At 43.7% G+C, this 9,493-nt stretch overlaps 1 non-coding gene across 1 annotated transcript; it reads left to right on the top strand.

Moving 5' to 3' along the window:
• Positions 1–9,092: 9,092 nt before the first annotated feature.
• LOC112448937 (U6atac minor spliceosomal RNA) lies at positions 9,093–9,215 on the top strand. Its single transcript, XR_003037395.1, has one exon. It is a non-coding gene; the product is annotated as a U6atac minor spliceosomal RNA (small nuclear RNA).
• Positions 9,216–9,493: the final 278 nt, after the last annotated feature.

Below are 9,493 nucleotides of genomic sequence, written 5' to 3'. Positions count from 1 at the left end.
TAGAAGACTAGAGAAGTGGAAAGAGAAGGCGATGGCACCCCACTCAAGTACTCTTACCTGGAAAATCCCATGGACAGAGGAGCCTGGTAGCCTGCAGTCCATAGGGTCGCTAAGAGTTGGACACTACTGAGCAACTTCACTTTGACTTTTCACTTTCGTGCATTGGAGGAGAAAATGGCAACCCACTCCAGTGTTCTTGCCTGGAGAATCCCATGGACAGAGCAGCCTGGTGGGCTGCCATCTATGGGGTCACACAGAGTCAGACACAACTGAAGTGACTTAGCAGCAGCAGCAGCAGAGAAGTGGAAGTGTGTTGCTGGCTACAACCCTGGGGTCACAGTGTTACTGGACCCAGTTCTCCAGGCTGAGTTGGCTTGCCTAAAAATTGGGGGTAAATTGAGGTACCTGAGTTTAGTCATCAGCCTCTGGAGTAAACTTATCACTAGTGCTTACTGGGCTGGCAGCACTGACCTCAAGGGCAGACATTATGAGCAGCTCATAAGGTCATAGCAGTCGTCCCCAAGCGTGATTCCCCTAAAGGTTGAGCCAGGCAGGGGCTTCTTATAGGTGCCACTTTGCCGTTCACTGGCATTTCCATTGGGAGCTTATTAGTAATCAGACTGTACATATCACTTAATCTTTTTTTCAAAAATTGTTTGGTATACAGGCCCTCAATTGCTTGGAGAAAAAATTGTTTTACCCTGCATTTGTGGCCATTTTTGATAAGACTGATACACCTTGAAAAGGATATAAAAAGTCCCCATAGCCACTAGTGCCTGACACATGTTAAGTGCCAGTGAATATTAGTTACATGAATGAGTGACGTGAATTAACTAGGACACTCTGTACCACATTCTAAACTTGTACGGAATTCAGGGAAGTGTGTCAACTTACACTTGGTGTGACTTAAGGACTACAGAATGGCCCAATAAAATATTATCTTTCCTTAAAATTCACAGCTACGTAAAAGCATCTCATATTCTGGCATGCATTTATTGGATTTAAATCCAAGATGAGGCATTTCTTTCCCCCCAAAAAAAATTATCTTTCAGAAAAGAGGGTCAAGTGTTCAGTAACTTATCCAAAAATCACATAGCAAATAAATGTCAGTATCTGTATTTGAACTCAGCTTTATCTGAAATCAAACATCAGGTGAGTTTAGTAAACTTGTATAAGTAATATTTCAATTCCTGCTACTGCTGCTGCTAAGTCGCTTCAGTCGTGTCCGACTCTGTGTGACCCCATAGACGGCAGCCCACCAGGCTCCCCTGTCCCTGGGATTCTCCAGGCAAGAACACTACAGTGGATTGCCATTTCCTTCTCCAATGCATGAAAGTGAGAAGTGAAAGGGAAGTCGCTCAGTCATGTCTGACTCTTCGCAACCCCATGGACTGAGCCTACCAGGCTCCTCTGTCCATGGGATTTTCCAGGCAAGAGTACTGGAGTGGGTTGCCATTGCCTTCTCCAAATTTATACACTAGCTGTACAAATTATCTGTCACTGATTACTATAGGATCTCGTCCAGTGTCATTTTATTATTTTACTTGTGTCCCTGACCCTACTTGCCAACTAAGTTTGGATTTTTTTGTTTCTTTTTTAATTAATTAGTTTATTTGGCTGCATCAGATCTTTGTTGCTGCACACCCGCTTTCTCCAGCTAAGGTGAGTGGGGGCTACTCTTCGTTGCAGTGCAAGGGCTTCTCATTCCAGTGACTTCTCTTGTTGCAGAGCATGAGCTCTAGGCACACAGGCTTCAGTAGTTACGGCCCACAGGCTTAGTTGCTCTGAAACATGTGTGATCTTTCCAGATCAGGGATCGAACCCTTGTCCCCTGCATTGGCAGGCAGATTCTTAACCAGTGGACCACCAGGGAAGTCCCTTGCCAACAAAATTTGGAGTTCTAGAAGGGTAAGCAGCTTGCATAAACACTAATTAATATTACTGCTATCAGAAACAAGCCAAAGAAAGCTTTATGTACATTATATTCATTGTAATATATGATGAAAAATGAAAAGATCTAAATTTCCAACTGTAGAGTTATCATTCATTGAATAATAATCCAGCCATTCAATGACATAACATTCAATCCTTAATTTAGTGAGTGTGTTTGGATGGTGGGGCTCCAATATATATATTTATATTGGATATATCTAGTTAAAGTATCCAGTAGCATGGGGAAATGCTTCTGATGCATTGTGACCTGTTGTAGAAACTTGGGATATCAAAAAAGGTCACTGTTCTTCTAATATTGAAATTAAGATGATCCAAGCCTCCATTTCTCTATTAAGAAACTCTCTTCCCTCTCTGGGTTCTTTCCTCCTATAATAAGTCTGACAACACCCAAGGGGTCAGTCTGGGTTGCTGTCACCCTGTGGCCAAGTCAGAGCTTGGACACTGTACCCCCAACTCACTCAAGGCTGAAAGACTCTATACTGAGTGCCTCAAAATTGTATCATCAGGCACTAAAATGTTTTGTAAAAAAGCAAAGTCAAAAGAAGAGTACTATCCATATTTCCACCATCCAAAGACAACCATAATTAACAGTTGATGTATCTCATTCCAGGATTCTCTTCTACATACAGACTTTTTGCCAAGTTATTATTGCATGTGTATTAAAAAAAAAAAAAATCCCTGTATAGCTTCCAACCCTAGAAATGAGAGACGACAAAGGATTTACCCCACCATCTAAAGCATGTTGAGCTTCCATAGATTCCCACAAAATCTGAAGCAAACTTCTGCCCTCAATCCTAATAGGCCCCACGTGGTAAAATATGCTGAAGAAACTGGAGTCTTTCCCAAGTGGCCCTGGATTGATAGCAGTGCTGCCATTATTACTGCCCTTGTGTACACTGTCAAGCAATCCTCTCTCTCTGGACAGGATGACGCTCATCACACAGGCACCCATGTCATCTTTGGCCCCCAGTGTATTTTGAAAACTAAATTTCGGAGCCATGATAAGACAAAGCTAAGATATCATTAGCAGTGTTGTGTTCTTGTTGTTTGCTTAGAGGATACTTTATTAGCCTCCTTTGCAAAACTGAGAAGGCTGATGATGGAATATCCTAAGAATGGAAATAAAGCAATCTAATGAGCCAAAGACTACTCTAAGAGATGAACTCAAGTTTTTCCATTATCTTCTGTTGTGATCTCACCTAAGCCAACTTGGTTGTTCGCAATTATTAGGTTCTTTCTAGTAAACACGGGCAGCATCCAGTAGCTAGAGGTGGGTGGGGTCTACAGATCTCTCCCCTTGCCATTTGATTGCTGCTGTTGTTTAGCCACTACATCATGTCCAACCCTTTTGTGACCCCATGGACTGTAACTCTCTAGGCTCCTCAGTCCATGGGATTTCCCAGACAAGAATGTTGGAGTGGGTTGCCATTACTCTCTCCAGGGGATCTTCTGGACCCAGTGATTGAACCCATGTCTCCTGTGTCTCCTGCATTGGCAGGTGGATTCTTTACCACTGAGCCAACTGGGAAACCCCACCATTTGCTTACAATAAAATTAAGTCCCAGACAAAATTCCACCAATATACACTCATTCACTTAGCAAGCAAGCTCCAAAATGCTCACACAACCAAGTCTGTAAGCATGACATTCCAGCTCTCATCCCTGTAGAAAGTTTTAGGTTCGCCAAAGGAAGATGTAACAATAGACTAGCAGCAGGTTTCAGCTGATTTTATAATTAGATTTGTGGGACCAGAATTCTCTAATCAGTGGCTGGTACAGGATCATTTCCAAAGAAAACATGTGGCATCATTTGAAAAGGTGTGGACCACTGGACTATGTTCTTATGGTCTGTTATGCAAAGGGGGAGGGTCACTGCAATAGTTCCAACCAATCCACAGATCTTGAACACTATTTTTTTCACCTATAAAAAATAAAACCTCCAGTGTTGGTTACAAAGATAATTGAAGTCCACATCTGGAGTATTGGCTTCTAACTAACAAGAAGTTTTCAAAACACTAACTGCTTGCCCAGAAATGTATGCTCCCTCTTAGGGTAACAGACTGTACCTGAGATATAGGTCATATATACAAATACATACACATCACACATACCAACATGAGGATGCTTTTGTGGTGTGCAGACACAGAGAAGTACATAGATATATAGATAGATAGATGTAGATACAGATATAGCTATATGAATATATGTGTATGAGTATATATGTTCTTATGTTCTGTTATGCAAAGGGGGAGGGTCACTGCAATATTTCTAACCAAAAAGTAAAACTTTTTACAAAAAGTAAAACCTCTAGTGTTGGTTACAAAGATAATTGAAGTCCATGTGTGTGAGTATATACATATATATATATAAAGATATATAAGTATAAAATCAAGCTATTTGTATCAAAGTATTTTAAAGTAAATTATATGCAGCACAATATCACTCTCATTAAAAACAAAAAGGTTTTAAAATCCAGATAAAAGAAGGAGGTAGGTAGAATAAAACTTAAAGACTTCATTTCATTTTTAGGGATGAGTTTTAAACTCATTTCATTTGAAAGAAGTCTGAATACATTAGACATGTGGGGAAATAATCCCACTATTAGTATAATCACTTGTATCTGTCAAATGCGCCCTGATGTATAATACGCTTTCTTTTACTCCAGAGGACCCCAAAGAAACAAAAGTTCAGGCAAAATTTCAAAGGAAGGAGAAAGAATATTATTATCCAGGGTTGAATCCTGTTAAAACAAAAAAAAAAGGATACCCTCAAACCACTCAAAGGCCAATGATTACCATCCCATACGATGACGGAAGCTGTAGAGGAGAGACCAACAAGAGCAGAGTAAGGAGGAGTACCCATGGCTGCTGGGTAACCAGGAAAAAACCCAAGCAATCACACTGGAGCTGGGTCCTGCAGGAGACATTTGTCTGGCCAAGACAGGATGTCCACCTTGACTTCCCAGTCTGGCAAATGAGGAAGATAGAGTTCCTATCTCTCAGAGGAGTGAGAATTAACAGACAAGGTGTGTTTCCATCCTGGCATGTGGTATCCACGTGCAGGAATCCATCTTGTAAAATCAAGAAGCAGGCTGCAAAGAGCTCTGCACTGAGTCACAAGCCTTGGGTCCCAACCTCAGCTCAACCCCACTAGTCACATGACACGAGGTTGGTCTCTTCCTCTCTCTGCACCTTAGTACCACACGTCTAAAATAAAGTCTGTGACACTGTTCTGCTGCCTCCCATGAGGACCAAATGACACCCAAGATTGGAAAGTGCATTGAAGAGTTAAGGACTTGGCAAACACAAGCTATTCCTTTCATCACAAATAGAGGACACATTTTTTAAGTTCAGTTGGGCTACAGAAAATTCAGGGTAGAAGGGAGAAGCATCAAAAATCTGTTCATGGACTTCCAAGGCCAAGCCTTGATCTTCACGTTCCCCTGCCCCCTTTGACAATGCTCCAGACTTTATAATTGGGTGTTGAAAGACTGAGGCAGTCTGTGTCCTTTGGACTCCAAGGTCAACTGGAGTCTCTCTCACTGTTGAAGCTCTGGCATGAGGGTCACCCATGTCCATCTCCAAGATAGAGAGAAAAGCCAGTTCTAGAGCTAGGGCGACCTCCCCATTCTGTGCACAGAGCCGAGAGTCCTGATGAGGGCTCTCCACTAAGGGTAAGCAGTCAAAAGTGATGCCCCATGTCACTTAGTCCCTCAATCCTCACTTTAAGGCCAAATTAAAAGTCTTCAAGGCGGATCCTTGATCAGAAGGATAATGTTGTTTAATTGACAAGGCTGTTTTTCACAAACAGTTGGTTCTTCCCCAAGGGGCAGCTGTTTAAAAGCAGTCCTGCTAAAAGGAGAGTCTCTTGAATTTAAATGTCAACATCACGAGCACTGGGTTCTGGGCTCCGTCAGGTACCAGGGGCCTGGCTGGCCTCACAGCTCATTTAGGGTAAATAGATGCTTGAAACTAAACCAGGTCTCAACAAAGCATCCTGTATGGGGTCTCCCTTATGCTGGTCATCAGTGATGTGAGAGTAATAATGGATCACCATTCATGATATGAGGCTGCTGCTTATGGTTCATTCATGGAACAAGCATTTATTGAACACCTATAGTGTGCTGGCACTAGACTAGTCCCTGAGTCAGCCACCAAAAATGAATAAGATGTCATCCTGGTCCTCAGATAGGTCAAAATCAAGGAAGGAAACACAGGAAAATAAACAGATATCAATGTCCCCTTAGGAAGGCTTCCAGGAGTGCATGGGAGCCTGATTCTCCTACAGTTGGGGGTGGTGAAGGGAGTGGACCAGAATGCCCAGTCACTATGCACACAATCCTCCTAGAGTCCTTGTTAAATGTGGATCTGACTCAGTGGGTCTGAGGTGGGGCCTGAGATTCTACATCCCTAACAAGATCCGGGAGATACTGAGAATGACGCTGGTGCACAGACCACACTCTGAGCCGTGACGTTCAAGAGAAATCTGATGGCTGAGCCAAGTCTGAAGAATGAGCCAAAGTCAGCCAGGGTAAGAGGAAGTTGGGGGTGGCCTGGGGGGGTCTCATGGCTCAGGTAAACATCAGGAGGGGTGGAGGGCTCAGGGAAGTACAAGGCCTTCAGTTTTGCTTGTGGGAAGTGGAAGGAAAACCTGGAGAGGAAGACAAGGGAAAAGGCATAGGGGCATTTGGTCTTTATGGAAAAGATGATGGGGACCATTTAAACATGTTTGAGCTGGGAAGAGCTATGGTCAGATGGCATTTTTAGAAGATCTCTTAGCCAAAAGTACAGGAAGTGGAGTAGCAAGAGTTAAGATGAGAGGGAGGGAGCCAAGAAGGAGGTTGTTTCTGCATCACAAACAGAGATAGAATGAATCAGGAGGTGTCAGAAGACAACATCAACAGATAGCATTTCTCCACAGCTTCAAATTAACCTTCTCCAAATTCACTTTGGTCAATGGCTCTCCAGTGCCCTCAAACTGATTTTGAAACTCTCTGTCTGGCTTTCGAAATACACCACAACTACTTTCACCCATATCTCCACTAGATACCCCACGACTCAGAATGAACACCCATCTGCTGCCCTCCCATGACCCACTGGGCTGATGTTCAGACCTTCCAGCTCAGCCTCACTGCCATACTTAGCTCTCACTGTTCACCTCACCTGGAGAGTCCCAGAGGCTCCTCTCTGCCTGGAAGCACATGCCACTGTGCTTCCAGGCCCCACAGTTGCTGTTGTTCAGTCTCTTAAGTCATGTCCAAGTCTTTGCAGCCCCATGGACTACAGCACTCCAAGGTTCCCTGTTGCTCACCATCTTTCAGATTCTGCTCCAACTCATGTCCATTGAGTCAGTGAAGTGAAGTGAAGTCGCTCAGTCATGTCCGACTCTTTGCGACCCCATGCACTGCGGCCCACTAGGCTCCTCCGTCCATGGGATTTTCCAGGCAAGAGTACTGGAGTGGGTTGCCATTTTCTTCTCCAGAGGATCTTCCCCACCCAGGGATCGAACCTGGGTCTCACACATTGTAGGCAGATGCTTTACCATCTGAGACACCAGGGAAGTCTTATTGAGTCAGTAATGCCATCCTACCTTCTCATCCTCTTTCATACCCTTCTCCTCCTCTTTCATACCCTTCTCCTCCTGCCCTCAATCTTTCCCAGCATCAGGGTCTTTTCCAATGAGTTGGCTCTTTGCATCATTTGGCCAAAGTATTGGAGCTTCAACTTCAGCATCAGTCCTTCCAATGAATATTCAGGGTTGATTTCTTTTAGGATTGACTGGTTTGAACTCCTTGCTGTCTAAGGAACTCTAAAGAATCTTCTCCAGCACCAAAGTTCAAAAGCATCAATTCTTCAGCATTCAACCTTCTTTATGGTCCAAGTGTCACATCCATACACATTTGCAAAGCTTCCCCTGACTGTTTCAGCCCCACTAGTCTGAGTAACATACGGCCTGCTTCATTCTATTTGTGCTCAATCCCAGAGGGCTCTGTAACTTTAATGCCCTCTTTTATTTTCTTTTGCTTTTAATAAAATTGCTCATCTTTCAGAAGTGTCCCTGTACCTGTTCAGTTCAGTTCAGTCACTCAGTCATGTCTGACTCTGTGACGCCATGGACTGCAGCACACCAGGCCTCCCTGAGTTTACTCAAACTCGTCTCCATTGAGTTGGTGATGCTATCCAACCATCTCATCCTCTGTCATCCCCTTCTCCTCCTGCCCTCAATCTTGCCCAGCATCAGGGTCTTTTCAAATGAGTCAGCTCTTCGCATCAGGTAGCCAAAGTATTGGGGTTTCAGCTTCAACATCAGTCCTTCCAATGAACACCCAGGACTGATCTCCTTTAGGATGGACTGGTTGGATCTTCTTGCAGTCCAAGGGACTCTTAAGAGTCTTTTCCAACACCACAGTTCAAAAGCATCAATTCTTCAGTGCTCAGCTTTCTTTACAGTCCAACTCTCACATCCATACATGACTACTGTTTCATGGATTAAATAAGAATAATAAAGGGAAATCTGTGCACCCTCCTTTTGGGTTCAGAAAGAGACATCACCACATCACCAAGATATCTAGAGCTCCCATATGCTCCTCGTTGGTGGCCCTGTTGTTTTTTTGTTTTGTTTCTGTTTTTTTTACTGTGGCCATTGCTAACACAACATAACCCAAAATAAGACCTGAGGAACAGGAGTAGTCTTCTCCATCCTTTGGTTATTCCGTAGCAATTGTCACAATACTTTCTATACTAAAACTCTTGGCATGCAACCAGCCAGGGTGACTATACTTGTGGGAAAATGAAAATGAGTATTTTAAATCAGGTCTGCCTGGAATAATCCCAGGCACAGAGTCACCAACCCCTTAGCATTTAGCAGACTATCCAGGATGCGACAGGCCTTCAGTGAACATTCATCTAATTGAATTCTGGTTTTCCTTCATCCAGTGGATGGAATATAGATTCCAGTCAATGTCAGACATAAAAATATTACACAAAGCAAGAGATCCTGAAGTAGGGCTCAGCCACTCTCACCACAAAGTGTGCATTTACACCCACTGGGGTCTAGAAAGAAATACTCAAACAACTTCTGTTTGTACTTAGGTTTTTTCTCAACCTTTTAAAGTTTTAATTTAGGGTATATGTCTTCTATGTGTTGTATGAAAGGAGAAAAGATTAGCATTCCCCTTGACTAGGATGGAAGAAGCTCTCTGGCCTGACAACATGCCTTTGGTTAAGGCATTGCCACCTACTTCATGGCATCTAACTCTTGTTTGGAGGTATCCCTGGTGGCTCAGAAGATAAAGAATCTGCCTGCAATGCTGGAGACGCCGGTTTGTTTCCTGGGTCAGGAAGATCCCCTGGAGAAGGGAATGGCAACCCACTCCAGTATTCTTGCCTGTTTTGAAATGCTCGTGGATGGGGGTGGGGAGAGCCTGGGGTGGAGTGAGGGGAGCAGAGCCAGGGAGGAAGTTTTGCTGCGCCCCGTGCTGTCTTGAGCTGTTAGCCCCCATTCTGGGGGCCCCTACTTGCTCTGGTTTCCCCTATGGGCCT

Source organism: Bos taurus, chromosome 11 (genome assembly GCF_002263795.3).
Source record: "Bos taurus isolate L1 Dominette 01449 registration number 42190680 breed Hereford chromosome 11, ARS-UCD2.0, whole genome shotgun sequence".
In the NCBI taxonomy this organism is placed as follows: domain Eukaryota; kingdom Metazoa; phylum Chordata; class Mammalia; order Artiodactyla; family Bovidae; genus Bos; species Bos taurus.
This window is presented reverse-complemented; position numbering and strand designations above follow the sequence as displayed.